The 20,053-nt window shown below is 48.7% G+C and overlaps 1 pseudogene; it reads right to left on the bottom strand.

Annotated features, from left to right (window-relative positions):
• Nucleotides 1–268: 268 nt before the first annotated feature.
• Nucleotides 269–6,543, bottom strand: LOC139379625 (von Hippel-Lindau disease tumor suppressor-like; annotated as a pseudogene).
• Nucleotides 6,544–20,053: the final 13,510 nt, after the last annotated feature.

Below are 20,053 nucleotides of genomic sequence, written 5' to 3' on the forward strand. Positions count from 1 at the left end.
TGTTTCAGTGGGGACCCCATTTTCTCCTCAAGAATTTATTGCGACCTCACCCCGTATAACCTTAAATTCATTGTGTTTTCACACCCTCATCAAAATGAAAAGAAACAAACAAATACATTTATTCAATAAACATTTAAAAAAAAAATATTTCTTTATTTATATTTGTTTCTTTTTTTGTCCCATACAATAATATGTACTCTTTATAATAATGAGTACTCTTAATTCGCAACCCTACTGCAGTTCCCCGAACCTGACTTTGGGGGGGGGGGGGGGGGCAGTACATTTGGTCAACAGAAAGTCCATTATTCAGTGGCCTGTTATGCATAAAGCTTCTCAGAGTATGAGAGCTGATCTAGGATCAGGTCATCCCCCCCTGTCCATGTAATCTGATTCATTGTGATCTAAATGATACAACTGATCCTAGGTCAACACTCCTATTCTGAGACGGTTGATGAGTCCCAGCTCCTTCAGTAAGTCAGGCTGTTGTCTGAGGTCAGTCTTCAGTGACTCGGGGATGTCCAGTCTGCCGTAGTCCTCCTCTTCTACCAGATTACGGATTAGCATCAGACAACACTCCTGCAGAGAGTACACTGGAACACAGAGAGAAACAATGACGTCTGTGAAACTGTCAATACTCCTGGTCAGAGCTGGTCCCAGATCAGACAACACTCCTGCAGAGAGTACACTGGAACACACAGAGAAACAATGACGTCTGTGAAACTGTCAATACTCCTGGTCAGAGCTGGTCCCAGATCAGACAACACTCCCTGGACAGAGCTGGTCCCAGATCTGTCAACACTCCTGGACAGAGCTGGTCCAAGATCTGTCAACACTCCTGGTCAGAGCTGGTCCCAGGTCTGTCAATAGTCCTGGTCAGAACTGGTCCCAGGTCTGTCAATACTCCTGGTCAGAGCTGGTCCCAGATCTGTCAATACTCCCTGGACAGAGCTGGTCCCAGGTCTGTCAACACTCCTGGTCAGAGCTGGTCCCAGATCTGTCAACACTCCTGGTCAGAGCTGGTCCCAGATCTGTCAACACTCCCTGGACAGAGCTAGTCCCAGATCTGTCAACACTCCTGGTCAGAGCTGGTCCCAGATCTGTCAACACTCCTGGTCAGAGCTGGTCCCAGATCTGTCAACACTCCCTGGACAGAGCTGGTCCCAGATCTGTCAACACTCCCTGGACAGAGCTGGTCCCAGATCTGTCAACACTCCCTGGACAGAGTTGGTCCCAGGTCTGTCAACATTCCCGGACAGAGCTGGTCCCAGATCTGTCAACACTCCCTGGACAGAGCTGGTCCCAGATCTGTCAACACTCCCTGGACAGAGCTGGTCCCAGATCTGTCAACACTCCCTGGACAGAGCTGGTCCCAGGTCTGTCAACATTCCCGGACAGAGCTGGTCCCAGATCTGTCAATACTCCCTGGACAGAGTTGGTCCCAGGTCTGTCAACATTCCCGGACAGAGCTGGTCCCAGATCTGTCAACACTCCTGGACAGAGTTGGTCCCAGGTCTGTCAACACTCCTGGACAGAGTTGGTCCCAGGTCTGTCAACACTCCTGGACAGAGTTGGTCCCAGGTCTGTCAACACTCCTGGACAGAGTTGGTCCCAGGTCTGTCAACACTCCTGGACAGAGTTGGTCCCAGATCTGTCAACACTCCTGGACAGAGTTGGTCCCAGATCTGTCAACACTCCTGGACAGAGTTGGTCCTAGGTCTGTCAACACTCCTGGACAGAGTTGGTCCCAGATCTGTCAACATTCCCAGACAGAGCTGGTCCCAGATCTATCAACACTCCCTGGACAGAGTTGGTCCCAGATCTGTCAACACTCCCTGGACAGAGCTGGTCCCAGATCTGTCAACACTCCCTGGACAGAGCTGGTCCCAGATCTGTCAACACTCCCTGGACAGAGCTGGTCCCAGATCTGTCAACACTCCCTGGACAGAGCTGGTCCCAGATCTATCAACACTCCCTGGACAGAGTTGGTCCCAGATCTGTCAACATTCCCGGACAGAGCTGGTCCCAGATCTATCAACACTCCCTGGACAGAGTTGGTCCCAGATCTGTCAACATTCCCTGGACAGAGCTGGTCCCAGATCTGTCAACACTCCCTGGACAGAGCTGGTCCCAGATCTGTCAACACTCCCTGGACAGAGTTGGTCCCAGATCTGTCAACATTCCCTGGACAGAGCTGGTCCCAGATCTGTCAACACTCCCTGGACAGAGTTGGTCCCAGATCTGTCAACATTCCCTGGACAGAGTTGGTCCCAGATCTGTCAACATTCCCTGGACAGAGCTGGTCCCAGATCTGTCAACACTCCCTGGACAGAGCTGGTCCCAGATCTGTCAACACTCCCTGGACAGAGTTGGTCCCAGATCTGTCAACATTCCCTGGACAGAGTTGGTCCCAGATCTGTCAACATTCCCTGGACAGAGCTGGTCCCAGATCTGTCAACACTCCCTGGACAGAGTTGGTCCCAGATCTGTCAACACTCCCTGGTCAGAGTTGGTCCCAGATCTGTCAACATTCCCGGACAGAGCTGGTCCCAGATCTGTCAACACTCCCTGGACAGAGTTGGTCCCATATCTGTCAACACTCCCTGGACAGAGCTGGTCCCAGATCTGTCAACACTCCCTGGACAGAGTTGGTCCCAGATCTGTCAACACTCCCTGGACAGAGCTGGTCCCAGGTCTGTCAACACTCCCCGGACAGAGCTGGTCCCAGATCTGTCAACACTCCCTGGACAGAGCTGGTCCCAGATCTGTCAACACTCCCTGGACAGAGCTGGTCCCAGATCTGTCAACACTCCCTGGACAGAGTTGGTCCCATATCTGTCAACACTCCCTGGACAGAGCTGGTCCCAGATCTGTCAACACTCCCTGGACAGAGTTGGTCCCAGATCTGTCAACACTCCCTGGACAGAGTTGGTCCCAGGTCTGTCAACACTCCCTGGACAGAGTTGGTCCCAGGTCTGTCAACACTCCCTGGACAGAGTTGGTCCCAGATCTGTCAACACTCCCTGGACAGAGTTGGTCCCAGATCTGTCAACACTCCCTGGACAGAGTTGGTCCCAGATCTGTCAACACTCCCTGGACAGAGTTGGTCCCAGATCTGTCAATACTCCCTGGACAGAACTGGTCCCAGATCTGTCAACACTCCCTGGACAGAGTTGGTCCCAGATCTGTCAACACTCCCTGGACAGAGTTGGTCCCAGATCTGTCAACACTCCCTGGACAGAGCTGGTCCCAGATCTATCAACACTCCCGGACAGAGTTGGTCCCAGATCTGTCAACACTCCCTGGACAGAGCTGGTCCCAGATCTGTCAACACTCCCTGGACAGAGTTGGTCCCAGATCTGTCAACACTCCCTGGACAGAGTTGGTCCCAGATCTGTCAACACTCCCTGGACAGAGCTGGTCCCAGATCTGTCAATACTCCCCGGACAGAGTTGGTCCCAGATCTGTCAACACTCCCTGGACAGAGCTGGTCCCAGATCTGTCAACACTCCCTGGACAGAGCTGGTCCCAGATCTGTCAACATTCCCTGGACAGAGCTGGTCCCAGATCTGTCAACATTCCCTGGACAGAGCTGGTCCCAGATCTGTCAACATTCCTGGACAGAGCTGGTCCCAGATCTGTCAATACTCCCTGGACAGAGTTGGTCCCAGATCTGTCAATACTCCCTGGACAGAGCTGGTCCCAGATCTATCAACACTCCCTGGACAGAGCTGGTCCCAGATCTGTCAACACTCCCTGGACAGAGCTGGTCCCAGATCTGTCAACACTCCTGGACAGAGCTGGTCTCAGATCTGTCAACACTCCCTGGACAGAGCTGGTCCCAGATCTGTCAACACTCCCTGGACAGAGCTGGTCCCAGATCTGTCAACACTCCCTGGACAGAGCTGGTCCCAGATCTGTCAACACTCCCTGGACAGAGCTGGTCCCAGATCTGTCAACATTCCCTGGACAGAGCTGGTCCCAGATCTGTCAACACTCCCTGGACAGAGCTGGTCTCAGATCTGTCAACACTCCCTGGACAGAGCTGGTCCCATATCTGTCAACACTCCTGGACAGAGCTGGTCCCAGATCTGTCAACACTCCCTGGACAGAGCTGGTCCCAGGTCTGTCAACACTCCCTGGACAGAGCTGGTCCCAGATCTGTCAACACTCCCTGGACAGAGCTGGTCCCAGATCTATCAACACTCCCTGGACAGAGCTGGTCCCAGATCTGTCAACACTCCCTGGACAGAGCTGGTCCCAGATCTGTCAACACTCCCTGGACAGAGCTGGTCCCAGATCTGTCAATACTCCCTGGACAGAGCTGGTCCCAGATCTATCAACACTCCCTGGACAGAGCTGGTCCCAGATCTATCAACACTCCCTGGACAGAGCTGGTCCCAGATCTGTCAACACTCCCTGGACAGAGCTGGTCCCAGATCTATCAACACTCCCTGGACAGAGCTGGTCCCAGATCTATCAACACTCCCTGGACAGAGCTGGTCCCAGATCTATCAACACTCCCTGGACAGAGCTGGTCCCAGATCTATCAACACTCCCTGGACAGAGCTGGTCCCAGATCTGTCAACACTCCCTGGACAGAGTTGGTCCCAGGTCTGTCAACACTCCCTGGACAGAGCTGGTCCCAGATCTATCAACACTCCCTGGACAGAGCTGGTCCCAGATCTATCAACACTCCCTGGACAGAGCTGGTCCCAGATCTATCAACACTCCCTGGACAGAGCTGGTCCCAGATCTATCAATACTCCCTGGACAGTGCTGGTCCCAGATCTATCAACACTCCCAGGACAGAGCTGGTCCCAGATCTATCAACACTCCCTGGACAGAGCTGGTCCCAGATCTATCAACACTCCCTGGACAGAGCTGGTCCCAGATCTATCAACACTCCCTGGACAGAGCTGGTTCCAGATCTATCAACACTCCCTGGACAGAGCTGGTCCCAGATCTATCAACACTCCCTGGACAGAGCTGGTCCCAGATCTATCAACACTCCCTGGACAGAGTTGGTCCCAGATCTGTCAACACTCCTGGACAGAGCTGGTCCCAGATCTATCAACACTCCCTGGACAGAGCTGGTCCCAGATCTGTCAACACTCCCTGGACAGAGCTGGTCCCAGATCTATCAACACTCCCTGGACAGAGTTGGTCCCAGATCTGTCAACACTCCCCGGACAGAGCTGGTCCCAGACCTATCAGTACTCCCAGGACAGAGCTGGTCCCAGATCTATCAACACTCCCTGGACAGAGCTGGTCCCAGATCTATCAACACTCCCTGGACAGAGCTGGTCCCAGATCTATCAACACTCCCCGGACAGAGCTGGTCCCAGGTCTGTCAACACTCCCCGGACAGAGCTGGTCCCAGATCTATCAACACTCCTGGACAGAGCTGGTCCCAGATCTATCAACACTCCCTGGACAGAGCTGGTCCCAGATCTATCAACACTCCCTGGACAGAGCTGGTCCCAGATCTATCAACACTCCCCGGACAGAACTGGTTCCAGGTCTGATTGTGCTTTTTGTCTACTCCATCGCCAAGCCAAATGATTTGTTACGACGATTCCATCAGGAGTTGGCCAGATCAGAAAACGATCTGGGACCCAGGCTACTATAAACAACACTGGAACACAGGAAGAAACAATCGAAATAACTTTTTGAGGGGTAAAATGCCAAACAAGTAATGCATGTGTGGGTGGTGACACGAACAACAACTTGAGGGGAAGTCTCAATAGTCTAGGTTGTTTTCCTCTCCTTGTCTGTTGCCTAGGCCTACCATTTATTTATTTTTTAAACAGCCTATAGCAGCCTGGGACAGGGAAAATGTCAATGCTATTATTGGTTTGACTCCTTTATATCTAGGTGACAACGAGGAAAGGAAACGACAGCACTAGGAAGTGTAGTGTACAACAGGTGTCTGTCAACGGGGTTGATGAGAAGCAACATAGAGAGGGACACACCTGGGGTAGCTATGACAACATTCAGAAACTTGGAAACTCAGAAACATCCTCTTCATATTCGGTGGCAGCTGTTGGCATATAAACATCTTGCTGATTAGCTAAAAGTTTCGCCCCATTTCGAGAGGCTCTGAAAACCCATGGATGCGCTGCGGAGAGTGGAATGAGATGGAGGGAAATTACATGTCACGAACAATAGCTTTAGGCTATAGACTATAACTCGTTAAATTCAACATTTGGGAAAGGCCCATAGCTGAGTAATGCTTTGTTGGGGTATAACTGTCCTCTTGGTTCAACCCATAGCTAAATTACATGACATGTTAAACGTAATACAGATCAAGTATTTGAGTAACACAAGAAAGACATGAGGGAGGGACTCACTCAGAAAAGTATCCATACGTAATAACCCGTTCGTTCGTATATCGCCATAAGAAACTGGATGTCCGGAATAATCCAACCACCATGCTCGGGCGCTTTGTTTCGATTGATTAATAAAATTAACGTGGGTTTCGACATCAGCATTTAGAGACCGGAGAGCTTTATTTTCCCCGCTCACTACTTCCTGCTCCTCCATGACGACAGTGACACTCAGAATGCCACGACGATGTCATTCCCTAAACCAATCACAAGAGGTCACTGTTGTTCAGCGCTCTGACGAGTCAGACATGAAACGTCATTCTCGGAACAACAGATGCCAATAGAGTCCAATAGAGTCCAGGAGAATCCAATGGAGTCTAATAGACTCCAAAAGAGTCTAATATAATCTTATAGAATCCAATAGAGTAGAAAATAATCTTATAGACTCCAATAGAGTCCAATAGAGTCCAGTAGAGTCCAATAGAGTCTAAAATAATCTTATAGTCCAATAGAGTATAAAATAATCTTATAGAATCCAATAGAGTCCAATAGAGTCCAGTAGACTCCAATAGAGTATAAAATAATCTTATAGACTCCAATAGAGTCCAGTAGACTCCAATAGAGTATAAAATAATATTATAGAATCCAATAGAGTATAACATAATTTTATAGACTCCAATAGAGTCCAATAGAGTCTAAAATAATCTTATAGAATCCAATAGGGTCCTATTAAAGATCTCGGAGTCCTGTGTTATGCAGTAGTTAATAATGAGTTAACAACATTAAGGGAGTGTGTGTGTGTGTGTGTGTGTGTGTGTGTGTGTGTGTGTGTGTGTGTGTGTGTGTGTGTGTGTGTGTGTGTGTGTGGCTGTGCTTTAATCACTACTAATTGTCTCTGACAAGCTACGTTACCACCCATACACTGGTGTGTTTATCCTGTTACCACCCATACAATGGTGTGTTTATCCTGTTACCACCATACACTGGTTCGAGTACAATGCCTGTGCATTGCTCAACACACACACACACACACACACACACACACACACACACCGCCTCCCCTGATCCAACCCACTCTTCTTCTACCCCTTAGTCTGTTTTCCATCCCTCCAGACAGAGAGAGATTACCTATACAGACTCTGTTGATTCTCTGATCTTTAGACAGACAGACATATTTTTCACCAAGTCGGCCTTTAGGTTACTCGCCCAACGCTCTTAATCGCTAGTCTATCTGTCGCTCTCTCCTTGATGTGTAGCTATATTTACCATCTACTGGTCTCTACAGCTCCATCCTCTACAGCTCCATCCTCTACAGCTCTGGTCTCTACAGCTCCATCCCCTACAGCTCCATCCTCTACAGCTCTGGTCTCTACAGCTCCATCCCCTACAGCTCCATCCCCTACAGCTCCATCCCCTACAGCTCTGGTCTCTACAGCTCCATCCACTACAGCTCCATCCCTACAGCTCCATCCACTACAGCTCCATCCACTACAGCTCCATCCCTACAGCTCCATCCCCTACAGCTCCATCCCCTACAGCTCCATCATCTACAGCTCCATCCACTACAGCTCCATCCCTACAGCTCCATCCACTACAGCTCCATCCTCTACAGCTCTGGTCTCTACAGCTCCATCCACTACAGCTCCATCCCCTACAGATCCATCCTCTACAGCTCCATCCCCTACAGCTCCATCCTCTACAGCTCTGGTCTCTACAGCTCCATCCCCTACAGCTCCATCCTCTACAGCTCCATCCTCTACAGCTCTGGTCTCTACAGCTCCATCCCCTACAGCTCCATCCTCTACAGCTCTGGTCTCTACAGCTCCATCCCCTACAGCTCCATCCCCTACAGCTCCATCCTCTACAGCTCCATCCTCTACAGCTCTGGTCTCTACAGCTCCATCCTCTACAGCTCCATCCTCTACAGCTCCATCCTCTACAGCTCTGGTCTCTACAGCTCCATCCTCTACAGCTCCATCCTCTACAGCTCTGGTCTCTACAGGTCCATCCTCTACAGCTCCATTCACTACAGCTCCATCCCCTACAGCTCCATCCTCTACAGCTCTGGTCTCTACAGCTCCATCCTCTACAGCTCCATCCACTACAGCTCCATCCCCTACAGCTCCATCCACTACAGCTCTCGTCTCTACAGCTCCATCCACTGCAGCTCTGGTCTCTACAGCTCCATCCTCTACAGCTCCATCCCCTACAGCTCCATCCTCTACAGCTCCGGTCTCTACAGCTCCATCCTCTACAGCTCCATCCTCTACAGCTCCATCCTCTACAGCTCTGGTCTCAACAGCTCCATCCTCTACAGCTCCATCCTCTACAGCTCCATCCTCTACAGCTCCATCCTCTACAGCTCCATCCTCTACAGCTCTGGTCTCTACAGCTCCATCCTCTACAGCTCCATCCTCTACAGCTCTGGTCTCTACAGCTCCATCCTCTACAGCTCCATCCTCTACAGCTCTGGTCTCTACAGCTCCATCCTCTACAGCTCCATTCACTACAGCTCCATCCCCTACAGCTCCATCCTCTACAGCTCTGGTCTCTACAGCTCCATCCTCTACAGCTCCATCCACTACAGCTCCATCCCCTACAGCTCCATCCACTACAGCTCTGATCTCTACAGCTCCATCCTCTACAGCTCCATCCACTACAGTTCTCATCTCTACAGCTCCATCCACTACAGCTCTGGTCTCTACAGCTCCATCCTCTACAGCTCCATCCACTACAGCTCCATCCTCTACAGCTCCATCCACTACAGCTCCATCCCCTACAGCTCCTTCCTCTACAGCTCCTTCCCCTACAGCTCCATCCCCTACAGCTCCTTCCTCTACAGCTCCACACCCTACAGCTCCTTCCTCTACAGCTCCATCCACTACAGCTCCATCCACTACAGCTCTCGTCTCTACAGCTCCATCCACTACAGCTCTGGTCTCTACAGCTCCATCCTCTACAGCTCCATCCACTACAGCTCCATCCTCTACAGCTCCATCCACTACAGCTCCATCCCCTACAGCTCCTTCCTCTACAGCTCCTTCCCCCACAGCTCCATCCCCTACAGCTCCTTCCTCTACAGCTCCACCCCCTACAGCTCCTTCCTCTACAGCTCCATCCACTACAGCTCCATCCACTACAGCTCCATCCTCTGCAGCTCCATCCTCTACAACTCCACCCTCTACAACTCCATCCTCTACAACTCCATCCTCTACAACTCCACCCTCTACAACTCCATCCTCTACAACTCCATCCTCTGCAGCTCCATCCTCTACAACTCCACCCTCTACAGCTCCATCCTCTGTAGCTCCATCCTCTACAACTCCACCCTCTACAGCTCCATCCTGTACAGCTCCATCCACTACAGCTCTGGTCTCTACAGCTCCATCCTCTACAGCTCCATCCTCTACAGCTCTGGTCTCTACAGCTCCATCCTCTGTAGCTCCATCCTCTACAACTCCACCCTCTACAACTCCATCCTCTACAACTCCATCTTCTACAACTCCACCCTCTACAACTCCATCTTCTACAACTCCATCCTCTACAACTCCATCCTCTACAACTCCATCCCTACAGCTCCATCCACTACAACTCCATCCACTACAGCTCCATCCTCTACAGCTCCATCCTCTGCAGTTCCTTCCGCTACAGCTCCATCCTCTACAACTCCATCCTCTACAACTCCATCCTCCATAACTCCATCCTCTACAACTCCACCCTCTACAACTCCATCCTCTACAACTCCACCCTCTACAACTCCATCCTCTACAACTCCATCCTCTACAACTCCACCCTCTACAACTCCATCCTCTACAACTCCATCCTCTACAACTCCACCCTCTACAACTCCATCCTCTACAACTCCATCCCTACAGCTCCATCCACTACAACTCCATCCACTACAGCTCCATCCTCTACAGCTCCATCCTCTGCAGTTCCTTCCGCTACAGCTCCATCCTCTACAACTCCATCCTCTACAACTCCATCCTCCATAACTCCATCCTCTACAACTCCACCCTCTACAACTCCATCCTCTACAACTCCACCCTCTACAACTCCATCCTCTACAACTCCACCCTCTACAACTCCATCCTCTACAACTCCATCCTCTACAACTCCACCCTCTACAACTCCATCCTCTACAACTCCATACTCTACAACTCCATCCTCTACAGCTCCATCCTCTACAACTCCATCCTCTACAACTCCATCCCCTACAACTCCATCCTCTACATCTCCATCCTCTACAACTCCATCCTCTACAGCTCCATCATCTACAACTCCATCCTCTACAGCTCCATCCTCTACATCTCCATCCTCTACAACTCCATCCTCTACAGCTCCATCCTCTACAACTCCATCCTCTACAACTCCATCCTCTACAGCTCCATCCTCTACAGCTCCATCCTCTACAACTCCATCCCCTACAACTCCATCCTCTACATCTCCATCCTCTACAGGTCCATCCTCTACAACTCCATCCTCTACAACTCCATCCTCTACAACTCCATCCTCTACATCTCCATCCTCTACAGCTCCATCCTCTACAACTCCATCCTCTACAACTCCATCCTCTACAGCTCCATCCTCTACAACTCCATCCTCTACAGCTCCATCCTCTACAACTCCATCCTCTACAGCTCCATCCTCTACAGCTTTGGCCTCTATGTGTGTTTAGTACAGTTCAAAACCAAGCAAATACTTACCATATTATGGTCTGGTCTGGTGTCTAGACCTCTTTAATAGTGTGTGTGTGTGTGTGTGTGTGTGTGTGTGTGTGTGTGTGTGTGTGTGTGTGTGTGTGTGTGTGTGTGTGTGTGTGTGTGTGTGTGTGTGTGTGTGTGTGTGTTTATGCTCTCTGATGTAACAGTGTGATCTGTCCAGGCTGGGCACAGTGAGCCCACAGGCCTTTGTTGGCATAGACAGGGATTTACTAGGCTGGTACTTTACCGGCTCACAGACCTGGGATCAAATACCATTTACAATCCCCTCAGACCTGGGTTCAGATACTATTTAAAATCCCCTCAGACCTGGGTTCAGATATTATTTACAATCCCCTCAGACCTGGGTTCAGATACTATTTACAATCCCCTCAGACCTGGGTTCAGATACTATTTACAATCCCCTCAGACCTGGGTTCAGATACTATTTAAAATCCCCTCAGACCTGGGTTCAGATACTATTTAAAATCCCCTCAGACCTGGGTTCAGATACTATTTAAAATCCCCTCAGACCTGGGTTCAGATACTATTTACAATCCCCTCAGACCTGGGTTCAGATACTATTTAAAATCCCCTCAGACCTGGGTTCAGATACTATTTAAAATCCCCTCAGACCTGGGTTCAGATACTATTTACAATCCCCTCAGAACTGGGTTCAGATACTATTTACAATCCCCTTAGACCTGGGTTCAGATACTATTTAAAATCCCCTCAGACCTGGGTTCAGATACTATTTACAATCCCCTCAGACCTGGGTTCAGATACTATTTACAATCCCCTCAGACCTGGGTTCAGATACTATTTACAATCCCCTCAGACCTGGGTTCAGATACTATTTAAAATCCCCTCAGACCTGGGTTCAGATACTATTTACAATCCCCTCAGACCTGGGTTCAAATACTATTTAAAATCCCCTCAGACCTGGGTTCAGATACTATTTAAAATCCCCTCAGACCTGGGTTCAGATACTATTTAAAATCCCCTCAGGCCTGGGTTCAGATACTATTTACAATCCCCTCAGACCTGGGTTCAGATACTATTTACAATCCCCTCAGACCTGGGTTCAGATACTATTTACAATCCCCTCAGACCTGGGTTCAGATACTATTTACAATTCCCTCAGACCTGGGTTCAGATACTATTTAAAATCCCCTCAGACCTGGGTTCAGATACTATTTAAAATCCCCTCAGACCTGGGTTCAGATACTATTTACAGTCCCCTCAGACCTGGGTTCAGATACTATTTAAAGTCCCCTCAGACCTGGGTTCAGATACTATTTAAAATCCCCTCAGACCTGGGTTCAGGTACTATTTAAAATCCTTCAAATACTTTCAGCGTTTGCTCTCGTCTGCCTGGAGTGCCAGGTGGGTTGCTAGGGTTGTCATTTCTCTATTGGTTCCCTTGCACCAGACAAGCTCTATCAAACACAGCTAAATTATTTCAAATGATTTCAAATAGTAGTTAAACCCAGGTTAGGGTCACGTTCGCCCCAGCCCCTCGCCAACCTCCCTTAGATTTACAAAAGGGATAAAAAACGTGTTGTTTTAATGCTGAATTACTCCTGGGTTGTGTCTGAAATAGTACCCTATTCCCTATGTAGTGCACTACTTTGAACCAGAGCCCATGGGGAATAGTACCCTATTCCCTATGTAGTGCACTACTTTGAACCAGAGCCCATGGGGAATAGTACCCTATTCCCTATGTAGTGCACTACTTTGAACCAGGGCCCGTGGGGAGTAGGGAGCCTTTAGGGACAGAGCCCTGCTCCTCTCCCCTGCTACAGCCACTACAGCCTGAACAACAGTGTTCTGAGCACTAGACAGACAGACAGACAGACAGACAGACAGACAGACAGACAGACTAAAACAAGCTGGGTCTCTTACCATGGCGATGAGTTAAAATGGCTGCTAATGACTGTGTTGTTCATAAAGATCTAAAAAACCCACCAAACCACTAAATTATGGAAATACTGTCCTTTAGATAAATAGGTTAGAGTGTGTGTGTGTGCGTGTGTGTGTGTGTGTGTGTGTGGCGCAGAAGGACTGTTGAGTATGTAATCCTGGAGTCAAACTGGGGTGAATTGCTGTAACAATCAGAGATCACAGTCTGGCTTCACACACTTCACCTCACCTCACCTGCTTTCTTCCAGAGACACTTACAGGAGCCATTAGGGTTAAGTACCTTGCTCAAGGGCACGTCAACAGATTCACTTAATCAGCTCTGTGATTCAAACCAGCAACCTTTCGGTTACTGACCCAACACCCTGAACCGCTAGGCTAACCGCTAGGCTAACCGCTAGGCTAACCGCTAGGCTAACTGCTAGGCTAGCTGCCACCAGCCAGGGTTCATAGTTCAATACAGATCAAAACAAAGATAATTCATATTATGGTCTGGTCTGGCGTCTATACCAAATCAAAGTTCATTTGTCACGTGCGCCGAATACAACAGGTGTAGGTAGACCTTACAGTGAAATGCTGAATACAACAGGTGTAGTAGACCTTACAGTGAAATGCTGAATACAACAGGTGTAGTAGACCTTACAGTGAAATGCTGAATACAACAGGTGTAGTAGACCTTACAGTGAAATGCTGAATACAACAGGTGTAGTAGACCTTACAGTGAAATGCTGAATACAACAGGTGTAGTAGACCTTACAGTGAAATGCTGAATACAACAGGTGTAGTAGACCTTACAGTGAAATGCTGAATACAACAGGTGTAGTAGACCTTACAGTGAAATGCTGAATACAACAGGTGTAGTAGACCTTACAGTGAAATGCTGAATACAACAGGTGTAGTAGACCTTACAGTGAAATGCTGAATACAACAGGTGTAGTAGACCTTACAGTGAAATGCCGAATACAACAGGTGTAGTAGACCTTACAGTGAAATGCTGAATACAACAGGTGTAGTAGACCTTACAGTGAAATGCTGAATACAACAAGTGTAGTAGACCTTACAGTGAAATGCTGAATACAACAAGTGTAGTAGACCTTACAGTGAAATGCTGAATACAACAGGTGTAGGTAGACCTTACAGTGAAATGCTTACCTTTTTAATAGTGTGTGTGTGTGTGTGTGTGTGTTTGTGTGTGTGTGTGTGTGTGTTTGTGTGTGTGTGTGTGTGTGTGCCAGGGTGCTGTGGACATGCCAGCTTGGTTGGGACATATCAAAAGCCTGAGTTCTGACGGGTGAGAGGGACAGGACTCACCGCAGTCACACACACACACACACACACACACACACACACACACACACACACACACACACACACACACACACACACACACACACACACACACACACATACAGTCCCTTTCACCAGAAGTAGCAGGCTTGTAAAATGTGAGCTCCTCACCTCACCACCTCACTCTCTCATCTCTTTTTTTAAATGTATCCATTATTTTACCAGGTAAGTTGACTGAGAACACGTTCTCATGTACAGCAACGACCTGGGGAATAGTTACAGGGGAGAGGAGGGGGAGGAATGAGCCAATTGTAAACTGGGGATTATTAGGTGACCATGATGGTATGAGGGCCAGATTGGGAATTTAGCCAGGACACCGGGGTTAACACCCCTACTCTTACGATAAGTGCTATGCGATCTTTAATGACCTCAGAGAGTCAGGACACCGGGGTTAACACCACTACTCTTACGATAAGGGCCATGGGATCTTTAGTGACCACAGAGAGTCAGCACACCGGGGTTAACACCCCTACTCTTACGATAAGTGCCATGGGATCTATAATGACCTCAGAGAGTCAGGACACCGGGGTTAACACCACTACTCTTATGATAAGTGCCAGTGATCTTTAATGACCTCAGGACACCCGTTTAACGTCCCATCTGAAAGACACCACCCTACACAGGGCAGTGTCCCCAATCACTGCCCTGGGGCATTGGGATATTTTTAAGACCAGAGGAAAGAGTGCCTCCTACTGGCCCTCCAACACCACTTCCAGCTGCATCTAGTCTCCCATCCAGGGACCGACCAGGGTCAACCCTGCTCAGCTTCAGAAGCAAGCCAGCAGCATCTAGTCTCCCATCCAGGGACCAACCAGGGTCAACCCTGCTCAGCTTCAGAAGCAAGCCAGCAGCATCTAGTCTCCCATCCAGGGACCGACCAGGACCAACCCTGCTCAGCTTCAGAAGCAAGCCAGCAGCATCTAGTCTCCCATCCAGGGACCGACCAGGACCAACCCTGCTCAGCTTCAGAAGCAAGCCAGCAGCATCTGGTCTCCCATCCAGGGACCGACCAGGGTCAACCCTGCTCAGCTTCAGAAAGCAAGCCAGCAGCATCTAGTCTCCCATCCAGGGACCGACCAGGACCAACCCTGCTCAGCTTCAGAAGCAAGCCAGCAGCATCTAGTCTCCCATCCAGGGACCGACCAGGACCAACCCTGCTCAGCTTCAGAAGCAAGCCAGCAGTGGTGTGCATGGTGGTAATGTTACAAACATGAGGCTAGCAACACATGATTTAAAACCCATTTATTCATTAGGCTATTTATGAAGTGTTTGTTAGTGGGTTGCTATGCTGTAAATGTGGTCAAACAGGGATTTAAATGATAACAATCTTCTCTAATCCTGCTCTCTCATAGGGCACTGCTGTTGACCAGGAACTATGATGTCACACGTTGCCCAGACACAGACCAGGAGGGCAGGAGAACACACTGGTTGTATCATTAATGGAACCTTATACACTACTGTTGACCAGGGACTATAGGGCACTGCTGTTGACCAGGGACCAATAGGGCACTGATGTTGACCAGGGACCAATAGGCCACTGCTGTTGACCAGGGACCATAGGGCACTGCTGTTGACCAGGGACTATAGGGCACTGCTGTTGACCAGGGACCATAGGGCACTGCTGTTGACCAGGGACCATAGGGCGCTGCTGTTGACCAGGGACCATAGGGCAGTGCTGTTGACCAGGGACCATAGGGCACTGCCGTTGACCAGGGACCATAGGGCACTGCTGTTGACCAGGGACCATAGGGCACTGCTGTTGACCAGGGACTATAGGGCACTGCTGTTGACCAGGGACTATAGGGCACTGCTGTTGACCAGGGACCATAGGGCACTGCTGTTGACCAGGGACTATAGGGCACTGCTGTTTTAGGTCAACATTAAAAAAAGGGGCTAATCCTTCAGAGACAATTGAAACATGGATGGTGTATGTGTGCCATTCAGAGGGGTGTGGTAGTAGGTGCCAGGCACACCGGTTTGTGTCAAGAAATGCAAAGCTGCTGGGTTTTTTCCCACTCAACAGTTTCCTGTGTGTATCAAGAATGGCAACCACCCAAAGGACATCCAGACAACTTGACACAACTGTGGGAAGCATTGGAGCCAACATGGGACAGCATCCCTGTGGAAGCATTGGAGCCAACATGGGACAGCATCCCTGTGGAAGCATTGGAGCCAACATGGGACCAGCATCCCTGTGGAAGCATTGGAGCCAACATGGGACCAGCATCCCTGTGGAAGCATTGGAGCCAACATGGGACCAGCATCCCTGTGGAACGCTTTCGACACCTTGTAGAAGTCTCTTGGACCTAGACGTGGCGCTCCGGTACTGCTTGCCGTGCGATAGCAGTGAGAACAGTCTATGACTTGGGTGGCTGGAGTCTTGGACAATTTGTAGGCCTTCCTCTGACACCGCCTGGTATAGAGGTCCTGGATGGCAGGAAGCTTGGCCCCAGTGATGTACTGGACCGTATGCAGTACCCTCTGACACCGCCTGGTATAGAGGTCCTGGATGGCAGGAAGCTTGGCCCCAGTGATGTACTGGACCGTATGCAGTACCCTCTGACACCGCCTGGTATAGAGGTCCTGGATGGCAGGAAGCTTGGCCCCAGTGATGTACTGGACCGTATGCAGTACCCTCTGACACCGCCTGGTATAGAGGTCCTGGATGGCAGGAAGCTTGGCCCCAGTGATGTACTGGACCGTATGCAGTACCCTCTGTAGTGCCTTGCGGTCGGATGCCGAGCAGTTTCCATACCAGGCGGTGTTAAAACCTCGATGGTGCAGCTGTGGAATTTTTTGAGGATCTGAGGACCCAATGCCAAAATCTTTTTAGTTTCCTGAGGGAGAATAGGTTCAGTCGTGCCCTCTTCACATCTGTCTTGGTGTGTTTGGACCATGTTAGTTTGTTGGTGATGTGGACACCAAGGAACTTGAAGCTCTCAACCTGCTCCACTACAGCCCTGTCGATGAGAGTGGGGGCGTGCTCGGCCCTCCTTTTCCTGTAGTCCACAATAAGCTCTTTTGTCTTGCTCTCTGTCTGTAGTCTTGTATAGTTACAGTCTGTCTAGAGTCTTGTATAGTTACAGTCTGTCTGTAGTCTTGTATAGTTAGTCTGTCTGTAGTCGTGTATAGTTACAGTCTGTCTAGAGTCTTGTATAGTTACAGTCTGTCTGTAGTCTTGTATAGCTACAGTCTGTCTGTAGTCTTGTATAGTTAGTCTGTCTGTAGTCGTGTATAGTTACAGTCTGTCTAGAGTCTTGTATAGTTAGTCTGTCTGTAGTCTTGTATAGCTACAGTCTGTCTGTAGTCTTGTATAGTTAGTCTGTCTGTAGTCGTGTATAGTTACAGTCTGTCTAGAGTCTTGTACAGTTAGTTTGTCTGTAGTCGTGTATAGTTACAGTCTGTCTAGAGTCTTGTATAGTTAGTCTGTCTGGAGTCGTGTATAGCGTAACCAGGGGTTTTGGCCAGCCAGACTAGTAGACTTCAGTTTACTAGCCTGAGTAACATGTCCAACATCTGTGCCATCTGATTCTTGAAAAGTAATGTCACTGGCCTGGCGGGCTAGTCTGGCACATTTTCTACTATCTGGGTTCTACTATCACGATTCTACTATCCCGGTTCTACTATCCCAATTCTACTATCCCGGTTCTACTATCCCCATTCTACTATCCCGGTTCTACTATCCCAGTTCTACTATCCCGGTTCTACTATCCCGGTTCTGCTAGCCTGGTACTACTATCCCAGTTCTACTATCCGGGTTCTACTATCACGATTCTACTATCCCGGTTCTGCTATCCCAGTTCTACTATCCCGGTTCTACTATCCGGGTTCTACTATCCCGATTCTACTATCCCCATTCTACTATCCCGGTTCTGCTATCCCAGTTCTACTATCCCGGTTCTACTCTCCCCATTCTACTATCCCTGTTCTACTATCCCGGTCATAAAAAGTACTCGCCTTTGGCTAGCATGCTAGTAAGGCTATCCATCTGGAGCGTAGCATGCTAGTAAGGCTATCCATCTGGAGCGTAGCATGCTAGTAAGGCTATCCATCTGGAGCGTAGCATGCTAGTAAGGCTATCCATCTGGAGCGTAGCATGCTAGTAAGGCTATCCATCTGGAGCGTAGCATGCTAGTAAGGCTATCCATCTGGAGCGTAGCATGCTAGTAAGGCTATCCATCTGGAGCGTAGCATGCTAGTAAGGCTATCCATCTGGAGCGTAATATAACCAGGTAAAGACCTCGACAAGTAAAATCACAATCATGAAACCAAACGTAGCATTTACAAACTGTTTATTTAAATAATACATTACATTACATTACACGCAGAAATAAACAACAACAACAACAACAAAAACGTTTTGGATTACTTTAAAGGTTTTGTTACGATATATTAGACAGCTCATGTAGTGTCATCATGTTATAAACTAAATATTAAAAACACTAAATAGTCAAGTTTTTTTAAAGATAAATGTACTTGTTGTTTAATACTACTTAATTATGTCATCTAAAATAAAAACGACTAGATAAATACTCAACGAAAAAGTGGTTCACAACAAAAAAAAAGTGTATTTAATCTGAATGTAAAAAATAAACGGATTACATCCTATTTATCTGGGAAACTTGAAAGATTTGAATAGGATTTACACCGGAGATCAAGTCAGGGGGTAGAGATTACAGTTTCAACCGAAGACAGTAGAGATTCTTCTATATATTAATACATTTATAGTTGAGGTTTGTATTTCTTATTGTTTTCTTTGGCTTTCTTTCTTTCAGGAAGAGTGTTGCTGGTATGGTGACATAGTGTTGCTGGTATGGTGATATAGTGTTGCTGGGCTGGTATGGTGATATAGTGTTGCTGGGCTGGTATGGTGACATAGTGTTGCTGGGCGGGTATGGTGATATAGTGTTGCTGGTATGGTGATATAGTGTTGCTGGGCTGGTATGGTGATATAGTGTTGCTGGTGTGGTGATATAGTGTTGCTGGGCGGGTATGGTGATATAGTGTTGCTGGTATGGTGATATAGTGTTGCTGGTATGGTGATATAGTGTTGCTGTTATGGTGACATAGTGTTGCTGGTATGGTGATATAGTGTTGCTGGGCTGGTATGGTGATATAGTGTTGCTGGTGTGGTGATATAGTGTTGCTGGGCTGGTATGGTGATATAGTGTTGCTGGGCTGGTATGGTGATATAGTGTTGCTGGTGTGGTGATATAGTGTTGCTGGGCGGGTATGGTGACATAGTGTTGCTGGTATGGTGACATAGTGTTGCTGGTATGGTGACATAGGCTGTCAGGGTTACGGTGACTGAGCCATTGTGAAGCATTGGTGACTGTACTGACAACAGCCACCAGAATTCCTCCACAGACTAAAGACTTCAGAGATATCTGAAAGAAGGCTAGTTGCGTTGTAGGATGACCGAGTGAAAGAATTACACAGGAGAACAGCGACAAAAACACACCAAAACAAAAACGACCAATGGATTCCTACTCTCTTATCTAAGAACCTAACATGGGTTCTTCGGCTGTCCCCATAGGAGAACCCTTTGAAGAACCCTTGTTGGTTCTAGGTAGATGCCTTTTGGTTCCGAGCAGAGCCGTTTTGGGTTTCATGTAGAAATGGTACTACATGTAACCAAAAAGAGTTTTACCTGGAACCGAAAATGGTTCACATAGCCGGATAACACTTTAGGAACCCTCTTTCTAAGAGCGTAAGAAAATGAGATGAGTGAGTGTGTGTGTGTGTGTGTGTGTCTGTAGG

Source organism: Oncorhynchus clarkii, chromosome 21 (assembly GCF_045791955.1).
Source record: "Oncorhynchus clarkii lewisi isolate Uvic-CL-2024 chromosome 21, UVic_Ocla_1.0, whole genome shotgun sequence".
NCBI lineage: Eukaryota > Metazoa > Chordata > Actinopteri > Salmoniformes > Salmonidae > Oncorhynchus > Oncorhynchus clarkii.